Raw genomic sequence first — 19,740 nt, forward strand, 5'->3', positions numbered from 1 at the left:
TTGTGGGTAATTCACCTTCAATAAACCACTGAAAGACCCTGGATTAGTTGGGCTTAGTTTGGGCGACGCTGTGAGAGAAACAGAATTGCATTATGTGGCGTTGATGTGTTCGGGGACTGCTGAGACACTTTTGAAGTGCCAATACTACTGTTCCTTTCGAGGTGTTGTGGTCGCGAATCTATAATGTAGTCAGGGCCGGCGACAAGATTTTTTACTGAGAAAAAGGCACCGACGACAAGTTAGTTCACGCAGGAGGGCACCTCTACAGTCCACTGCTCTACCAACTGAGCTGGAGGGCAGGGAGGCTGGAAAATTGCGTTTTGTTTTGACTGTTTGCTCTTGGAGGAGGGGAATGGTGGTGCAGGTAAAAAAAAATTTCGAAGCATGGTAGTATGCGAATAAAGTCAAATACCGTTTCTTAAAAAGCAGTCGAACAACGAACCTTTCTCAGACATTTTCTCCATGTTCCCTCAAATTGATAGCAGTCTGGTTGTCGTATCACGGCTGGGGCCACCGGCGAAAAGAACCGACAAATGCGCATTAATTTTCCTTGACAGCGAATCAAGTTTACCCTGCCCCTCTGACACAAGCTGCACAATTACTCATCGCGACTCTTCTGCAGCTTGATGTCGGCAATGTGCTTGCATATGGCATGTATGGCCACAGCCAACAACTGTGTTCGCAGTACGGTATCAGTGCGGTCAACACTCGGACACGCTCAGCTCACCGGGTGCCTCTTCAGGCGCCAAAATCGACCCCATTTCGAAAACCAGGGACATCATTGTCTATGCTTCCATACCTGGAGTCTGCACGCGTAATAGTCGATCGTACGACTACGTTTCTGTGTGAGCGTCATTAAAGATCGATTCTTTCAGTCGATGCTCGTTTTCACGTTGTGTTGCACCTAAGTGAACATTATGGCGCAAGGGACAGTAAAGGCCTTCTTGGCAAGGTGTTAATAAATAGCTGCAGAGCTACATTTCCCATTTTTTTATCTTCGTGTCATTTATGGGTCTCTGAAAAAAATGCGGGTCACCTTACTTGACATTTCCCTGTGCGTAGTCAATATGTCGTTGCGAGGTGGCAAATGCCATAACTTTGGCGGATAAAGACAGGAACTGAGCTGCACTATATACCGTTCTGAACTACTCACGTGTACACTTGCCACGAAAGCAGACTAGACGAAGGAATAATTATTATTGAACAATATAGAGACCGTCTGTTATTTGTGCAGCACTATTTTATGAACGTTGTTTGACTTGGTCCTGTTCATGCAAGTTTAAAAACTTTGTGTTCCCATTTGTAGATTCCCGTCGGAAAGTCAAGTATGAATCTTCAAAACACGCTCAAATTTCAGTTATTGTTGATTTCTGTAGCATTTTACCAGCACCATTTATTACCGTAAATTTTAGACGCTTGAGACGCCTGAGCACATTCTATGCCACTTCCCATCGTACCAATCTGAACGGCGTGCTATGGAAGCGAAGCTGCGTCACCTGGGTTCACTTACAGAAAGGAAGATCCTGGGACCTTGGCCGACGTTCTTGCATACGCGCTAAGACATGGAATCTCTCTTGTGCTTTTTAAGGACCACTGGATTTCAGGAGCGTTTGTGAAAGAACACCACGAAACCACGCTGTGTAGTATAGAACTGTCTATTTGTCCATCACTTTCTTACTCTTCTTCTTTTCTCTCTTTCTCTTTGCTTTATATTATTTCCCTTTTACCCAACCCCAAGTGTAGGGCAGCCAGCCGAGCCAAGCTTGGTTACCCACCCTGCTTTTCCTCTCTATATCTGTGTCTCTTTCTCTCTCTCTCGCAGCCCCGCCGCGGTGGTCTAGTGGCTAAGGTACTCGGCTGCTGACCCGCAGGTCGCGGGTTCGATTCCCGGCTGCGGCGGCTGCATTTCCGATGGAGGCGGAAATGTTGTAGGCCCGTGTACTCAGATTTGGGTGCACGTTAAAGAACCCCAGGTGGTCCAAATTTCCGGAGCCCTCCACTACGGCGTCTCTCATAATCAAATGGTGGTTTTGGGACGTTAAACCCCACAAATCAATCAATCAATCAATCTCTCTCTCGCAATCTATCGGTAGAGTCAAAGCGCAAGACGATTACACAAGGTCAGACAGAACAGACCCTACCGGCCATCTTGATTCAGTTAACCAAGGTCAGAGTCAGCCCAGTACTAAAAGAAATGATTATCACTGCGCAATGCGACAAAAGATATGACTAGTTATGAAGACATTTTTGAATGTGTTGACATCATGCGTTGCAGACACCACATGATACAGAGTGCTTTATTGAAAGCTGGCAAAAGTTCTTTTTGTGCCCTTTGCTCTACCTTTGATAACATAATATATATAATTTGCAGAACGTGAAAAAATATGACAGTTATGGACGATGGGAAACTTGTAGTGTTATTTTCAATGTCGTGCTCTACAATGACATGGCAACAGCCAAAGACAGTTCAAAAGTTCGCGAGGCTGCAGTGGTGCTTCCGTCTTCTGCATTAGCTACCATTTTAAATTACCTCTGTCCGCTTTGAGGTGATTTCGTAAAACTTTCGCTACGCCTTCGGTTCAACATTGCACTTGCGTTAACTGCCATACTCGCCTCCGCGCAAGGTTGGCGTAACTGCCGCAACTGTAACGTTTTGTTTATTATTATATACTGTGCGTTGCACGGGTACCTCAACACTAGACAACCCTTTTGTTTTTGAACCTGTCAGCTCCTCTCTAGTTTCCACGGACAGCTAACGTTCTCGTGGTGTAGTAACCTGTTAAACAGAACAAAATGGAAAGAGGGCTTCCCCGCATACTGATACTTTAAGGGAGAAAGCTAGCTTTGACTGAAGATGCTTTTTTTGCATTTTGCACTTGCATAGACGCATGCAAACACAGCGTGTTGTGCTCGTTGCGTTTAAACATCGCCTAAAGGGCCCTTCAAGTAAATTTATTTTATATTTTTTTGCTTTTATATTAACCGCCTCTTTAAATGGCCAATCTTCCGTCCCGTAGTGCGTGCGAGGTACATGTAAAGGAACAAGCAAGCAAGCTAGTGCGAGCATGAATTCATGATTGTTCAGCGAACTGGGAGCGCAGGAGTAACACAGACGCGAAGCAAAGAGGAGGCACACAGCACGAGCACGAGTGCTGTGTGCCTCCTCTTTATCATTGGAAAAAGTCAGAGACTTCGTACATCTAAGATATTGCTGGAACAAACAGTGGTGTGTATCTCGGCAGTTAGAAATTACAATCACCAGATTACGATGCAGAATTCCGCATTTGAATAACTACCTACATAAAGCTGGACTAACAGCATCTCCGTTGTGTCTCTTTTGCAAGGAATCGGAATCAATAGATTATTTCTTTTTATCCTGTCAACGTTATGCTTATCAAAGGAAAAGATACCTGGTCGACCCAACTGAGAAGCTAGGTTTAAAAATAAACGTGGAACTAATTTTATCCTTCGGAGGGATTACGATAGGTTATAGCCACAGGGAGGTTTTCTCTGCTGTGTGCGAGTACATAAGGGCAACAAAGAGATTACCCTGTTAGCCTATTGTTATTATTTACGGCTACGAGACTACCTGAATGCCTGACTTAGCACACTTGATGATCCTGCCGCCCGGTTCTTGGCCGATCCCCCTTTGTGGGCGAGTGCCAGCAAAGCTGAAGGTTCATCATCATCATCATCCTCTTTGCTTTGTGTCTGTGTTACTCTTGCAGCGCTCCCAGTTCGCTGGACAATCATGAATTGCCAACTAGCCAACCTTTCCATCCGATTGCGAACATGAATCATTATAATTGTGAACCCATACGCGCTCGCTTCATTCTCTTCAACTTCTGCTTCACTGCCACAAAAAGTGGGCCGACTCGACCGGCGTGGTATTCAATGACTCTGATGGGCAAGTCAGTTAAGTAACTCAAAATTACGCGACATCAGGTAACAACTAGTGAAGTGACTGAAATCACATAGAGTCGCGCAACCAGTCATGTCACCAAAAATCATGAAACGTGACGTAATAAGTTGTACGTGACCAGGAATCACGTAATATCTCGCAACAATTGGTCGCGTGACTAAAAATCGCGTAACATAAAATATAGCGTGACGTGACTAAAATTACGTGGCAATGTCACGTGACTGAAATCTTCAACATTACCTAAAGAGTCGCGGGACTAAAATCATGCAACATTCCGTAATAGCTAGTTGCGTGACATTTTCGCACCAAAACGATGTAACAGCTAGTCATGTGGAATGTTCCCACCAAAAGCTACGCAATCGCAAGCCACGTGACTAAAATCGCGTAATATCTAGTCACATTAGTGAAATTGTGCACCAGTCCCACCAACAACACTGGAAAGTTAGTCATGTAGAATGTTCCCACCAAAAGCTACGCAATGGCAAGCCACGTGACTAAGATCACGTAATATCTAGTCACATAAGTGAAATTGTGCGCCGGTCCCGCCAACAGCACTTGAAAGCTAGTCATGTGACTAAAACATATCACGGGGCAGCTAGTCACGCCATAAACCACGTTGCCGCCATAAACCACGTAACAGCTAGTCAGGTGACTAAAATCATGAAATCTCGCGTAACAGCTGGTCACGTGGCACATTCCCGCCAAAACCACGTAACAGCAAGTCACCTGACATGTTCTCGCCAAAAACCACGTAACAGTCAGTCACGTGATTGATATCACGTACCGTCACGTAACACATAGTCACGCTACTAAAATCCCGTTACTAGTCGCGTGGCATGTTCCTGGCAAAACCACGTAACACGTGTGTAGCATGCGGAACCGACTGAAACCGGAGAAGAAGAGCCAAGTCTAGCCATACTTCGTGCTACTAGCCAAAGCTTAGCGTGTCTAGCGAAACTTAGCTAGGTTGGACACTAGGTCCACTGTTGTTTCCAGTCTTGCGCCACCAGTGCAAGATGTGCACTTTTGCTAAGAAAAAGTAACACAAGATTATGGTATGGCACGAAGAACTTTATTTGAAGATCCGGATAAGTATTACCGCTTAGGGTGACACCATGGGCAGCTCCTATGTGGGGACAGTTAGACCTGACCTAACCACTGCATCGCAGGCTCCCTGGACTGCCCAAAGTTGATGCTGATATTCCGAGTTCTTGAGGGGCGAGCTGAATTTATGCTCTGTGAGGTGAGGCCCTTATCCGCACATAATGAGAGGCGCCGCCAAAGCATGTGCGCTAAATCGCACGTTCCCCCCCAGCGAGGGCACTGTGAGCTGTGAGTGCATGAAAGCAAGATTCGAATAAGAATCAGTGTGTAGAATTTAAAGGGTCATCGCCTGTAGTATTGTGAGCTTTTTGTGTGGTGTAGGTAATACTCTTCTTTACAGGTAGAAGTGCTTTGTGAATTCATTAAGTGTGAATAAACTTTCTCGGAACTCTTAAGCCCTGCACCGTGACAAGGCTTCTCCTCCCGCGCTGAGTGTTAGTACGCGCGCTTGGGTGTGGGTGATGGTGTTAAGGTTGGTGAGCGAGTTCTAATTTTGACACAGGTGTGCCGGGAACCAAGTTATCGTGCGCGTGGTGAACATGGGGAAATCATGCAGTTGTTCTTATAAGTAGCGCTCTCGTGGAACAGATTGAGGCAGCATATGTAGAGAGAAGTTCGGTTATAGTCATAATAGCACCTCTCCCATGCTCTCAAAGAGCCAATGATGCTTTGATTGCTGCCATGATGTGTTATAGCCAACGTGGAATACTTTGTAACATGAAAATGTTTTACGCGCCGGAGTTCACCGAGACTTCAATAACGTCACTTCCGTTACGCAAGTGACGTCGGTAAAATGCACATGAACAGATGACAAATGAAAATGGCGGTAAAAAGTTTTATTGGTTTGCATTACCTGGTAGTCGAAACCACGACATGTCAGTCGGTGGGGATAAGAGCCAGGCACTCTACCTCCAGCGCTATACCACCGCACATGCACGAGGCTTCACAGGCACACCTTAAATCTCTCAGACAATCCCCCTCAAGCAATAATTTTGGTTGGCAGGGGAGGTGACCGTCAGGCAGCGGTGAAATGAAGTAGTGAATCATGACACTAACGAGCGCCCACAAAGAGCGCTGTAATATTTTCAGTGTGTTATGGTAGGCGCAGTGTGCCGAACGCGGTGATTTGCTTCGGTGATGACGCAGTAAGTATATAGGTGATTTGCATTTCGCGTCATGTTAGCGTTGACAGCTCTTCGCTCTTGTATGGCAGCTTCCACTTGTACCAACGGTGTTTCTCTGGCGTCCACTGCTTACAGTGTGATAGCACCAACTGATGTAACTCCTTCAATAAGCAGTATATAAATGAAATGAAGTCGACGGATGAATGTAGGGCAGTGAGCGCTTACGTGCAGTGAGAAAGACTCCTGCAGGAAGCGGAACGCTTTTCTGCGTTCATGGCTCTAGCTACGAACACTGTCTCTCAAGGTTTCTGAACAGTGGTGTGGTAGTGTATGAGTGAGTACAGGCACAGGCTACTTTATTACTGATGAGCACACATCCTGGCTTTGATGATGCTTTCAAGGAGTGCATGCTGGGTATCAGTGTTTTGTAATGTGCTTGTTGATGCCAATTCTGCGCGGTATTTCCCGTATGCTGTGCTCAGGTGTATGCGATATGTTTCAGCTAGCACAAGGGTTAAATCATAATCACAGACATTTGTCGTGGGAATGGAGATGTGCAACTAGGCGTAAACGTGTGTTCATCTACGACAAACGGTGCTGTAGATGCCAAACAGCGATATACATTGTACATGATCGCATACATCACTGTGCAATAAGCAATAGTCTACTCCAGTGAAGACCCGGTTCACTTTCGTGTTATGCTGATTCTTATGGCGGAAAGATCGGCCATGTTTTATTTATTTTAACCATCGCTATCTCTACAAACGCTTCCGTTGTCCAAACCATTCGCTAGAAAGTGGGCTTCGTTCAAACGTGATACAACTCGATACAAGGGCACATTTCCGTTGTTTCGACATCCGGTTCAATGCCCGTTTAGATTATTTACATGTTTATGTAGCTGTTTCAGTTAATCTATGTATGTATGTATGTATGTATGTATGTATGTATTGATATGTGTGGTTTAACGTCCCAAAACCACCATATGATTATGAGAGACGCCGTAGTGGAGGGCTCCGGAGATTTTGACCACCTGGGGTTCTTTAACGTGCACCCAAATCTGAGCACACGGGCCTAGTCGGAAGTGCAGCCGCCGCAGCCGGGATTTGAACCCGCGACCTGCGGGTCAGCAGCCGAGTACTTTAGCCACTAGACCACCACGGCGGGGCAAGTATGTATGTATGTATGTATGTATGTATGTATGTATGTATGTATGTATGTATGTATGTATGTATGTATGTATGTATGTATGTATGTATGTATGTATGTATGTATGTATGTATGTACGTACGTGTGTGTTCGTGTGCGTGCGTGCGTTCGTGTGTGTGTGTGTGTGTGTGTGTGTGTGTGTGTGTGTGTGTGTGTGTGTGTGTGTGTGTGTGTGTGTGTGTGTGTGTGTGTGTGTGTGTGTGTGTGTGTGTGTGTGTGTGTGTGTGTGTGTGTGTGTGACCGCGCTTGCGTGAAGCATTCAAGCATTGTGTTCATTGTCTCGTAACAGCAAAGTGGGCTATTGTGCACGCCTTAATATTCATTTCATCTCTCTTCATCGTGCAGTAGAGTCTAAGCTGATGAGGTTTCTGATAAAGAAAAGTGTACGGTAGCATCGAAAATGCAAATTCCTTCATTTACGGCCATTGTATTCTCTACCTCCCCTTATAAGCAATGACTTCTCTCGTCTCAGTGAACTTCTCTCATGGTAGAGTGGTAAGCGCTCCATTTTTTTTAGTGAACTCCCGTGACCTGCACACTTTAAAAATGGTAGTGCTACCTAATAGTTTTTCTTTGAGGTATTAAAGTGCCGTCACAAGATTCCCTACCTAAGTAGTAGTTGCAGGTAGTAGATCACATATATTTACTACTATGAAATAGTAAATGTCTGTGGTCGGTTACCTGCAGTTACTACTTAGACAGTTACTACTTGTGACAGCACGTTACTAGCTCAAAAGTTGGTAAGTAACACTAACTTTTTTTACGAGTATGGTTCTTAGACGTTCAAGCAACTTTCGCGATCGAAAAATAGTAAACGTTATCAAGAGTTGTACCAAGTTTTCGTTGTGTTAACCTTTCGTTCTTCGTGGTCAATTACAAAACTGCGCATTTTCTTGCGTTTTTTTTTCTTATACTGCCCATGCTTGTTTCTGCCGCATCTGTTGCGTAACGTTAAAAGCACAGAAAACTGCGTGAGTCAAAAAAAAAAAAAGAAAGAAAGATGAATCGCCGCTCCTATTTCTGTCACGACCACGAAAACGAGTAAAAAATAAACTGAAAAGAAATAACCCAGATAAAGTGGCCCTTGTATGAGAGGCTGTCGGGTCACGACTCTCCTCTCCTGTCTTGCAAACCCTCCTCTCCCTCCCTCACTTCCAGCCCAGGCCGCGGCCCATATCGTGAACGTGCCGAGCACAACTCAACACGCACTGTAGCAGTCACTGCGTTCGTCGTATCTAATTTTACTTTTTTATTTCACTGACATTCTCTGTTGCCCGGACGATATCGACCGTGCGGAACACAAAAGCGACGGGCGGGGACTGTCCGCAGACGCGGACGCTTCACGATTCGATGTCGCCGACGCGCGGAACCACCACGCGACCGACCGGTGGCCGGAATCGCCCCTCCCCTGCACCGGACACTCCACCGGCCGTGCCCGTATAGCGCTCTGAGCGAAAGGTGAGCAGTGGTCAGCCAGCGGCGGTTGCGCTGCTGGCGGCGTTAGTGTCGCAACCAGGTGCGCGGGTCGCGAGACACGCATTCGAAATGGGACTGTGCCTTTGATAGTAGCGTTTAAAGAAGACACACGTACGAGTGCAAACTAATTGATTGATTGATTTGGGGGGTTTAACGTCCCAAAACCACCATATGATTATGAGAGACTTCGTAGAGGAGGTATCCGGAAATTTCGACCACCTGGGTTTCGTTAACGTGCACCCAAATCTAAGTACACGAGCCTACAGCATTTCCGCCTCCATCGGAAATGCAGCCGCCGCAGCCGGGATTTGATCCCGCGACCTGTGGGTCAGCAGCCGAGTACCTTAGCCACTAAACCACCGCGGCGGGGCGAGCGAAAATTAAGTAATGCCGTATAATGCGTGACAAGCGAGTGAGAAACTCCGCCTGACTACCGTCAAGTCATGAGTGGCAGTTCACTGCTCCTCTTTCTTTGCTCAAAGGTCAAGCTAAGCATCGACAGGATGTGTATACTTGAACGAGCTTTTCCTGGAATCGAGTTGACTTCGTCTGAAATTGTGAACCAGAAGTGACAAGGAGACAAGCGTCAATTGAGGTCTGGGAGAATGATCGCCCATTTCGAATGAGAATACTCTGGTCACTTATTCATAGGAAAAGGACCAGGAACTGGGTATACACACACCACGTCCGGCGTGCAATTTAAACAAGGAAAAGAAAGGAACCACTGTCAAGTCGAAGATCATATTCACTTCGCACAAAACTTAACGTTGTTGCGAAGAAACTAAGTTCATTTCAGCTAACCTGGGGCACCCTTTTGAGAACAAAGGGAACAGTGTCAAAGTTTTGAAAGGCCCACCATGGTAAAAACTTAGCCGCTGTGCTGTCACGCTGTTATGCTCGGGCGCGACGGTTCGATACCGAGCCACGGCTGCCGCACGTGGATTTACTTGAATTTGGTTGGCTTTAAATAACCCCATCTGCTGTCAAAGCTAACGGGGAGTCTTCCACTATAAAGTGCATAATAAACATATGTTTTTTCCATGTCATTCCCCATACCTCACTTTTAAAGTAAGGACGTTTTATAGGAAAAGTGATGGAGGTGAATGTGACATTCTCGGAAATCGGCAGACCTATAATATGTCATCCATGAATGCAGTTACAGAATAAATGAAACAAATTGACGCTCATTGAGAAAAAAACTCATCGGAAGAACTTATGCATCGCTAGTTCGAAATTGACACCATGATTACCTTCATTGTTGCAGAGCTACACTGTTACATACCTACACAAAAATGAAATTAACAACATAAGCTTTCGGGGGAAAATGCAGCAGATAAAAAAAACAGTGCGGTACGGTTGATGCGTTTCGTGGAATGACGCACATCTTCGCCGTAACTTTCAGAATTCACGCGGAAAAAGTTACAGTCCATGGGCTGCTCACATTGCGTATTATTCATATACGTAATAAGAACTTCTTAATCAGGCCGTCTAGAGCTTACAAGAATACGACTGATTGTGCAGTGGTGCAAACTCGAAACACACTTTTATGTTTTTTTTTATTTCCCTCGTCGTGAATAGCAGCTTATGGTGCTCTGAGCATGGAAGTGAGCAAGAACTGTCCAGGTAAATTGAATCATGCATAGCTATATATAAGTGAATCTGCATAGCTATGTATAAAGCTTTATATTGCTGGGCTTTACCGCCATTTTTTGGTCCTCTTAGCTCGCATGTGCCATAGAAGTTCGGTTGACCTCACAACCAATCAACTAAAAATAAGGAAGTCATCCGAGGACAAAGACGCTCGGAAATCGGGAAGCTACAACTACTAAGCTCTGGTCCAATAAAAATGAAAAAGAGAACACACGGGTGACAAACACCGATTAGGATTTTTTCTGATGGACGCAACCAGTAATTCCGAGGAGTTCTAATACGAACTGTCGTTATTACCTTGGTGGTAAACACCGGGCCAACAAGTTTTAGTTTTGCTGGATAAACTTCTCAGGCTGTAGGGATTCCTTAATTTGTCGTCGAAGGTCGGCTATTCACACGACTCCACACGTGCACAGGCGCAGTTAGTGCGCCCATAATAGCGATCATACCGACGAAGTGGTGGCATGATACAGCTTATGACTCGCAAGTAGTGAGGGTACTATACGATATCAATATGTGGAACGTCCATCAAAATATTTTTGGTGTTTACTTTTATACTTAAGAAAGTATTACTTTTTTTTTCAAGAGTGCTGCTCTGCTGACAAGATGGGCGTCCAAGCAGGGTCTGCTTTGAGAACAGTGTTAGCGTTTTCGAAGCCAAGTTATTCTAGCAAAGCAAAACAGGTTTGTGTCATTTACTAGCAAATTGTGGTGCATAGCTCTATAGTTCACATTTTATGTACGAAATAGTCAAAATAAGAAAAGAAGTAAGAAATGAATTATCGTGAGGAGGAAAAAAAACAAGAGCACCGGTAGATTAGCCAGTCTCAGGGGAATGAAAAATTGCCTACCGTTAGCCATGCTGCTTCCAATTTCTAAAAAAAACAATACACCGAAGAAAATTTGAAACATCATTTAAAAAAAGATAGAATGCAGAGATCTGTGAGATAAAAAATCTTCATTATGGAAGATTAGGGTACGATATAGTCATGCCGATAGAAGCGCATCTTTTAAAATACTTGATAAAAAGGACGTTAGAAAACCATAGCTTCAAAATAATGGCGCGCAAGTGTAAGATTGAGCTGTGAGCGCTTGTTAACAGTATTCAAGCTACGAAATTCATTGCTTGCAGTCTTCACTCAGAATTATTCATCTATAAAATAAAAGACAGCATCGCTAAAGAACTACTGCGGTTATTCCTGCTTTAAATTCATTTCATAAGAAATGTACATGTTCTCACAGTGGGTACGACATGATGCAGAGCCCTAAACTTTGTCTTCGTACATTACGGCATACTGCACCTGACGTATATAACATTCTAAGTACGCGCTAAGACGCCATATTAGAATAGATTATGGGGCACGCAGAACATGTTACAATTGTTCATCTGTAAACAGGCGTCTCGAGTTAATGATTCGTTAGGCTTGAAATTTGTTCGTGTTTTTTTTTATTTCACCATCTCTCATTTATTAAATAAAAGAAAGTTAGACTATAGCTCAATATAGTCAGCACGTTTAGCTTTAAACTATATATATATATACAGCGGCTTGAATTAGTTATGCAGCGGAGCAGCGGCTGTTGGTTAACGTTTCTTTCAATACGACGTATAATGAGGATAATGCTTAGAATGAGTGGGGACTAAGTGAATGATAGTGAATAACGACAGAAATGAGCAAGAACAAGTCTGCTTTCGTACATTTAACCACCTAAGACTCAACTACAGTTAAAGGCAAATGAGCGCCAACTAGTGTAACTACAATATTTGGTTATACAAAATATTAAAGTAGGTAGGGGAAGCATGTAAAGAATAGGCTAAAAAGTGCATCTAGATGGGCAAAACGCCTGCTTGATCATTCTTAAAGGGTGAACATACCACCAAAAAAGGAACATAGGAATGCTAATGCTAATGAAAAGAAAGGCCAGCCACATGCCGAAGATGCTTTTAATTACGAGGATCTACGTGCCCAAATCACGACGTATGATTAACCACTCCGGATCCATCTTGAACACCTCAAATTCTTTGACATTAACGATTGTCAAGATGTTATTCACGTCACCAAAATGCTTATACAAGGCACGTACTTACGAAAAAGGACGTGAACTTCTTGCAAACCTTGAAAAATGTAGATTTATTGATCGAATAACAGGTAACATTGGGAGAAACGAAAGTCTTTATAGTCAAGTAACGCGTGCAACGGCTGTAATCAACTACTGCAATTGCCGTCTAGAGCGCCATTCAGCAAGTCTTTCCCACTGGAGAACGCGCAATTTATGGTGCACTACTTTGAAAACATCTTCTGCTACTATGCTCTTGTACCGGGCGTCTTGAAGTATCAATCAAATCGATACAGTTCTCAATGGCGTTGCTCGGTAGTATTTAAATGTACGCTTCCAGCGATGCGCGTCCCTTTCCTACTCAATCTCGTAATTGAGTGGCACAATCATAGAGCATACATAGCACCTTGAAGCAAAAGCAACCCTTTTTTCTCTTCCTATAGGATATTCTTTCCGGCTAGCTTACGTACAGGCCCCTCGGCTTATATACGGATTCATCAATCCTATTTATTTATTTATTTATTTATTTATTTATTTATTTATTTATTTATTTATTTATTTATTCATTCATTCATTCATTCATTTCCTTCTTTCTTTCTCTCTTTCTTTCTTACTTGCTTGCTTGCTTGTTTGCTTCTCTATCTTTTTTCTGCCCCTTTTTTATTACATTCTATTTTGTTCTATTCTTTCTGTTCCATTCTATTCCATTCTATTGTATTCCATTCTGCTTCCGCAGCACTCCTGTGTTTAGCAGCGCTTCTGTAGTTTGTGCCCGACGGTGATCTATTTAACACTTCGTTCTCTTTTCTTTCTTTTTTTTTTCGCACACTATATCTCGTGTTGCGTGTGAGGAAGACATTCTTCTGATCACGCAGCTCAACTTTGTTTCTTCGAAAAACGTGCGTCGACCTGCTTCTTCTCTCTTCCCACACTCCCTCTACGGACCACTCGTACCTCTCTCAAGCGCACGTGCCACGCCAGGCCTTTCACTCGTCATCCCCAACTCACCCGCCATGTCTGCCTACTTGCACGAAATAGCAAAATAAGAGCGTGCAGATACCATTTTGGGCCACCTCTCCCACCGCCGTACACTGTACAAACGAACGCATTAAAAATGGGCGTGTTCCACGAGGATTCCTGGCTTCATCAGGAGCGAGTAATGAACCCCTCACTTTGCATAAAAGCTGCCCCCTTCACCCTCTTTTCTACACCCTTTTCGTCCCGCGTCGTACATCACTGCTTTTTCATTAGGTTTTCCACTCTCTTTCTTTGTACCTTCTCTTACTTGAAAAATGAAATTGGGAAAGCTTAGCTTTCATCTGCGTAGATGAGCCGTCGTGATGCCCGGGCGTTGAAAATGCAACGAAGCACGTCGACGTATCCCTGGACCATGGACCAATCTCTGTTCTAAGAACGGCTGTCGCCTCACTCTCTCGTACGTATTTGAAGGAGTTTTTCCCTATCAGTGCACCCCCCTTGCTTCCTTCGCCTCCTTCCTTCCGTGTCTACAAGTGCCTCGCCGCCCGCTATGGTTCTGATGGCCGCAGCCGCGGCGACAAGAGATGGGGCCAGCGACCTGTGTTCCGGGCCATCGGTTCGGAAGCGGGCCAGGGAGTGGAGCGGCGATCTCGGCCCATTAATCAAGGGCTCGGCCCAGGCCGTACAGCACATCCGCACCATTGCTTCCACTCTATGGCCGCCTGCCACACAGCTCGCTGAGATTTGGTATTCCGGTCGATGGCTACACGCACACGGGCAAAAATGGGTCCCGCTGGGAGGGCGTTCCCGTGTAGAAAGCGATCACCGGTCATACTTGACACAGCGAACTCCTCATTGTCCCCTTGTCCTTGCTGGCCAGCTCTGGGTCATCGTTATGACATCGACACTCTTTCTCTGCTTGCATTTTCAGCCCCGATTTTTTTTTCTTTCTAAGCTGGACGCGGCAAGCAAATGAGATTTTCTCCACGAGGCCATACTCGCAAATTTTCGGGAGGACCACGAAGCGATATAAAATTGGGGCGAACATTGCTTTCATTTAGGGTGGTAAGAGAAAGATGCAGCGGAGGTTAAACAGCATAAAGAGGTCGCTTGGCGCCCTGCACTGAGGCCGACTAGAAATAGAAAAACAGGACACATGTACATAACAGTGCCTTTCACGTCACATGGTAACACTTTACACACCATAGAGACTATGGCAAAGGTTTGTTGTCCTTAATAACTACAGCGATGCATTCGTATTCATTTACTGAGACGATTTGTGAAGTCTGTGTTACAAAGAGGTTCTGACAATCGGCAATACGAGATGTCGCTCTGTATCACGTTTGTATCGTTCGTCTCTGTGCACTGCATTGACGGCAGCGCACGAAAGTTGTTCACTGCTCCTCTTTGAGACCACAGTCTAACTGTGATGCTATACACTTTTTGGTCAGTGCTCTAAAGTGGGGATTGCATTGCTTCACAAAAATACAACTGCTATTTTTGTCTTCGGTTGGTCCCGGGAAACTTCATTCTGCACAGTTTGTTTTTCCGCGACATAAGAGTGGCAGCGTTAATTGCTACGAAAGTATTCTATTGCACAGATGAAATTATAGCCATCAAGCGAACTCAATTTATGAGCTACTTTGGTCATAGAATATTCACTTCGTAGATAATGACACTGAACGCTTTTGCTACATAATTAGTCGCCTTTGCTCAGACCAAGCTCGAAGCGTAAAAACAAAAAACAATGAAAGTCTTAGGTATAAAACGCACACGACAAGCTTTCTGAAGTAAAGATATTGAGTTGTGCCATAAAAACTTTGTTGGGCTAGAGAGTAGTGGAAGTTCGAGCTTTTGAATAAAAAAAAATCATTGTATTTTTTAGAAGTAGTGAGCTTTGTGAGACATCGTTGTGATTTCAGCTGTTAGTGCCCGTCAGCTATACATTTTTTTTTAGTGAATGGGAACTTACCATTTGCACGATTGTAGAAGCTGTTGATCTATAGCATCGGTTGCTTCATCAGACTAAATTAAGAACTCTTTACTATGGGGCTGTTTTAATGTGCGAACCCAGTGCTGCGAACCAGAAATATCAACACTGAAGTCATTTTATTAAAAGAAAGAATAATGCAACAATATAAACGTGCCAGCTAGTGGATACATTAGCTAGTTCGTTTTGTATTTCTCGCGTACCTGACTTGCATAATTCTCGCGTATCTGCCCGTCTGACGCAGCCTGCTCGTAAACATCAAAACAGCAACAGAAATTTCTACCGAAATAATTCGAATGAACAAATCTTTGGGTTTCGTAGTGGTTAAATATAACAGGTGTGTTCCACGCGCCATTTCTAAGAATTGCCCCGCCCCCTGTTTTTTTTTTTTTTTACCGAGATCTTTTTTCGAAGGCCAAAGCGATCATTGGGCACTTTTGGCACAAATAGGCACTGACGTGCAAACCCAAGAAGCGCAGAAAACAGGTCGGCGGGGTGTTGTAACCGCATGGCGTGCCCGTTCGAACGCAGGATCGACCATTTTTAAGACAGGCCCTCTCTACTATTTTGTTCTTCTGACTGATCTTAGGCTGCAACACGAAGCTGCACGCAAGGTCACATAAGAAGAAATCAATGTCCAGACGGACGAGCCAAGCCTCCGCGAACCAACTTGACAGCCCCGCCGCGGTGGTCTAGTGGCTAAGGTACTCGGCTGCTGACCCGCAGGTCGCGGGTTCAAATCCCAGCTGCGGCGGCTGCATTTCCGTTGGAGGCGGAAATGATGTAGGCCCGTGTGCTCAGATTTGTGCGCACGTTAAGAACCCCAGGTGGTCGAAATTTCCGGAGTCCTCCACTACGGCGTCTCTCATAATCATATGGTGGTTTTGGGACGTTAAACCCCACAAATCAATCAATCGAACCAACTTGATAGAACAAACTTCGAATTTGCGTCAAGGCTCCTCGAAGTTGACGCGAGAGTTGGCACACAACACGAGAAATCAAAACAAAGACTGTGTTGCTTTCTTCTGAAGAAGGTCAACCGGATCTGCGGTTATCTTAACATTAGAGTCGTAAGGTGTCAATACAAAATCCAATCGAGGAAAATAATTTTTGTACACCGTACTTCACTGCAACGTTGCGTTTGAATGAATAAATACATTGCATCTCTCCTCCCGAAAGGATAAGTATAGGCGTTGTGCCCCTTCAGATGGCAGTTGTCAGCTTACGCTCTCCCTCTTTGCTGTGTGTCCTTGTGTATCCGTGTTTGCAATTTAAATAAATAAATAAATAAATTGCTTTTGATTTGTTAAGGCGCCTCCAGTCTGGAGCCTTGACAGTGATTGATTGATTGATTTGTGGGGTTTAACGTCCCAAAACCAGCACACGATGATGAGAGACGCCGTAGTGGTGGGCTCCGGAAATTTCCACCACCTGGGGTTCTTTAACGTGCACCCAAATCTGAGCACACGGGCCTACAACATTTCCACCTCCATCGGAAATGCAGCCGCCGCAGCCGGGATTTGAACCCGCGATAGAGCCTTGACAGTGAGCTTTTAGAGCAGCTAGAACGAATTTCCTGATCCTAATTATAAAATTTAACCATTCCAGCACGAGGTAACCAATGTTCAGACGCATCAGTCAAATGCAGCATATTTGTATATTATACTCACAGACAACTGCGTCAGTAGCATTCTCCTGGTATAATTTCATCGTCATGAAATGGACACTATAGAGCAACAGTGAGTTATTTGAGGTTGATAAACTGCACTCTGAGAACTCTAATGGCATAAGTTTCACAGTCATAAGATCACTATTAGCTGATAAAATCAAGGTTCAAGTTTCATTTTCAATTCTCGTGCCTAATCTCCGCGCGTGACGTAAACAGAAAATTCCACAACGCATGTTTCGTATTTTTGTGACATTGCCTCGATGAAATTTTCTGAAACTTTATATTGTCACGGGGTCATGAATTGGATTAAGACAGCAGACTCGATGTTAAGATGAAACTGTTTGTTCGGCTGAACTTGTGGCCAGGAAACTGAAGGTCAGATTACAGCAACACACGGGCACTGATATTGGCGAACGGAGCGTCGGCCGGCGATCAACTGATTAGCGGTGAAGGGCGTCGGCATTTATGCACGTGCCGTCGAATATTCTAGCGTTATCGCTAGCAGCTACGCAGGTTCCGAAATAATCTCTAATGTTCGCGAAGTGGGCGTAATCTTAACAAAACATCGAAGCTTCCCGAACACTGTAGGCGCGGTTTTCGCTAAACATAGTGTAACGGGGCGATAACAAACTTGAGGAAGGAATGTGGCAATATGATAAGCCTATGGCACCCACCGGCGACAATGTATTTCGATCGTATCGGTTATGAAGGTACAAAGAACAAAGTTGACGCCTTCCAAATTTATGACGTCACAGTGTCTGATGCGGGAATCTCAAAGTGGCGTCTCCACCTGCAGTTTTTTTTTTTTCGCACGTTTTTTCGCTTACCAAGCGTCGTGTCGGTAAGAGCGGTGTTTTCGCAATTGCGATGTTGTACTTTCTAATACGCGGCAAAGCGTCTTGCTCTTTAGTGTTCCTTGAACGCAAAAGTAAGTTCCATGAGTTGCATCAGAAGTCTGGAATTCCCACGTTTAGTGAGAAAATAATTCGTGCATGTTTGCGGCTTGAAAACTTTAAAGCTTTGCTGAACTTGTTGAACAGAAAGGGCCTGAACGTTCGCTTTTGATATAAAATAACCAAGCAGTAGCAGTAGCAGCAGTAGGAAATATTACACGAATGGGCGCATCAGTGGTGCCCTTTTGACGTGCCTATTTATCGCCCATCCTCATTCTATTTCCCGCTGCTCATTTATTTATGCTCTTTTTAACTAAGTTACAGCAACTAGACAAATTGTGAAGACCTCCTGGGTAAAACATTAGTGTTCATCTGAAACTCCTGCAGGCTTAACGAAGCGAGATTTGCCAGGAAGCTGGCATGGGTTGTGGCGGCAGCAGCCATGCAACGCTTCCGCTGGATGTTGTCGTAAGTGAATGAATCTGATTCTTTTTTTCTCTCTTTCTTTTCTTTTTTGCTTTGTGCTACGAGCTGACGGAAACGCGTTTGTCTTACTTGAGTGGCACTTATGCGTAGCATTGCACTCGATCTTCAATAGTAGAAGAACTAAGCGATATATATGCGACGCAATGAAAAGATGCTAGTTTGGTAACAATAAATGATAGGGTTGTCAATGTCAACGATGCAACTTTGTCATTGTAGAAGCCGCAGTCTTCATTGAAAAATTAAAAAGACAGGGATGGATGCTTGAGTGAGAAAAGTAACCCATGCACGCCGTATAGATATACTGCTGCACCACAGGAAGATATTCCCCATGTCGTACGTAAAAAAGAAATGCTTTGTAGTAGAAGTGAAAGGGCCTTACATCACAAGCTGACATTAAGTCTTGAGCTTACAATTATAAGTGCACGCAGTGACAATAACTTGGTCTTTTCAAAAAGTGATGCTTTGCTACATTTCACTGATCTTTAGAATAAGGATTTGTGCGTCTTACATTCTGCACGCACGACTGACCTTCACGTGGAACACATTCAGAGAAAGAGGGAGAATAGGTTGAACAAAGCGGTTTTATATTTTGGCTGGCAAAATGTTGACGCAGATTGCGGCGATAATTCATTTCCCGCCCAACGCCTGCTAATACAGCTTTCGCACCAGACATTTATCCTCTCAGCTTTTTTATATCTTTCATTCTAGGTCACATACCCTCACAAGGATACCGTTGCAGAAATTGTGAAGCCACAGCAAAACTCCTACGTGCCTCAAACAGAAACAACTGTTGTGCCGCAGGTGCGTTCGTGGTTCTTTAAGCGGTACTTACGCAAACGCATCGCGTGGAAGTGTACGTACATAGCAGTCGCACATTGCGTCTCATTTATAGCACATTGCATGTCGATTCATGTAAACAGTGGTAATGCGGTGCAAAAGAGAACCACACTAATGGGTCAGTAGAATTTTGCACGATACGGGCTAGATCGTCTCGCTTGGTGCACGTAGATTGTGGCGCCCATCGCTTTCGTGGAGAGAACTCGAAGGCTGTGGCTTCCGCTGCTTGCTGTTCCTCACTCAGTGCTCTACCGAGTGCTGTTCCATCGTAACTTAATGGATATATCATCGGACACAGGATTTGATGGTTGTAGGTTAGGAACCGACCGACGAAAAAAGTGATTACTTGT

General features: G+C 44.5%; 1 long non-coding RNA gene across 1 annotated transcript; it reads left to right on the top strand.

Annotated features, from left to right (window-relative positions):
* Nucleotides 1-8,566: 8,566 nt before the first annotated feature.
* Nucleotides 8,567-19,357, top strand: LOC142813837 (uncharacterized). The gene is made up of 3 exons (XR_012894696.1): nucleotides 8,567-8,814; nucleotides 18,455-18,535; nucleotides 19,262-19,357. It is a non-coding gene; the product is annotated as an uncharacterized LOC142813837 (long non-coding RNA).
* Nucleotides 19,358-19,740: the final 383 nt, after the last annotated feature.

The sequence above is a fragment of the Rhipicephalus microplus genome, chromosome 4 (genome assembly GCF_043290135.1).
Source record: "Rhipicephalus microplus isolate Deutch F79 chromosome 4, USDA_Rmic, whole genome shotgun sequence".
NCBI lineage: Eukaryota > Metazoa > Arthropoda > Arachnida > Ixodida > Ixodidae > Rhipicephalus > Rhipicephalus microplus.